This window comes from Rattus norvegicus, chromosome 5, assembly GCF_036323735.1.
Source record: "Rattus norvegicus strain BN/NHsdMcwi chromosome 5, GRCr8, whole genome shotgun sequence".
Classification (NCBI taxonomy): Eukaryota; Metazoa; Chordata; class Mammalia; order Rodentia; family Muridae; genus Rattus; species Rattus norvegicus.
Genome location: NC_086023.1, coordinates 7070608 through 7072317, shown reverse-complemented (window position 1 = coordinate 7072317; position 1710 = coordinate 7070608).

The following is a 1710-nucleotide window of genomic DNA, read 5'->3' as shown; positions in this document are numbered from 1 at the left end:
GAGACAGAGAGAGAGACAGAGAGAGAGAGAGACAGACAGACAGACAGACAGAGACAGAGACAGAGACAGATACAGAGACAGACAGAAAGATTAGGGGAGAGTTGAGTTTTCTTTAACTTTCAGCTCCCTCATTTGCCAGGTCCCCACCAAGCCTTGATCGATCCACAATTCCACACACATTTGTTTTTGTCCTGTGACTTGCTTCTTCTTTTCTCATTTCCCTGGAAAATATCCACTGCTTCCAAAGGCAGTTAAAGGGCTCTGACATGCTAATTCTTTTTACACATAGCATTTAAAAGGAAATAATCAAATCAGGATATTCATCAGTGTCCTAATTTTTTTTTTGACACAAACTAGATATAATTTGGGACAAGGCATCTTAGTGAAGAGCATACCTTTATAGCATTGGCCTGTAGATTAGATATGTAAGGCTTTTCTTGATTAATGATTGTTAGAGATGCTCCTTTCCACCCAATCCCCCTCAACTGTGATCCAACTGTCCTTGGGCAGGTGGGCCTGGAGAATATAAGAAAGCAGTCTGAGCAAGCCAAGAGGAAGCTAGCAAGCTGCATTCCCCTATGACCTTCAGTTCCTACCTCCAGATTTCTTTCCTGACTTTTTTCAGTGATTGGCTACAAACTGTAAGATTAAAATAAACCCTTTACTCCCCAGGTTTTTTATTTTATTTTTTTGTCATGGTATATTGTGGTTTGAATGAGCATGGTCACCAGTGACACATATATTTTAATGCTTCAGCATCAGTGGCATTATCTAAAAGAATTAGGAATTGAAATCTTGTTGGAATAGATGATATCTTGTTAGATGAAGTGTGTTACTGGGGTGCTGATGTAGAACTCTCAGCTCCTTCCCCAACATGATAATAATGGTTGAAATCTCTGGAAATGTAAGCTAGCCTCAACTAAATGTTTTTCTTCCTGAGAGTCACTGTAATCATGGTGTCTCTTTACAGCATTGAATACTCACTAATAACTAATAACACAGTAATAGAAAAGTAAGTAAGAAAAATCACTAAAATCACTTCATTTCTTTGTGATAAAAACATTAAAATTTTCTCTTTCAGCTGATTTGAAGTATATAAATTTGTTCCTTATTTTAGTAAAAGTACTTTGAATTTCTTTCCCGTTAAGTTTATGGGGTTGCTGTAAATTGCCTTTATTATGTTGAGGTATGTTCCTTCTATCCCTGATCTTCCTAGGAGATTTATTATGAAGGGGTATTGAATTTTGTCAAAGGCCTTTTCTGCACCAAATGAGGTGATCATGTGGTTTTTGTCTTCCTGTTTGCTTATATGGTGGATTTTATTTATTTATTTATTTATTTATTTATTTATTTATTTTGAACCATCCCAGAATCTCTGAGATGAAACCTCCTTGATCATGGTGGATGATGTCTTTGATGTGTTCTTAGATTCAGTTTGAAAGTATTTTAATTAGATCTCTCCCGAGAGACACAGCCAGAATACAGCAAACACAGAGGCATATGCCAGCAGCAAACCACTGAACTGAGAATAGGACCCCCATTGAAGGAATCAGAGAAAGAACTGGAAGAGCTTGAAGGGGCTCGAGACCCCATATGTACAACAATGCCAAGCAACCAGAGCTTCCAGGGACTAAGCCACTACCTAAAGACTATACATGGACTGACCCTGGACTCTGACGTCATAGGTAGCAATGAATATCCTAGTAAGAG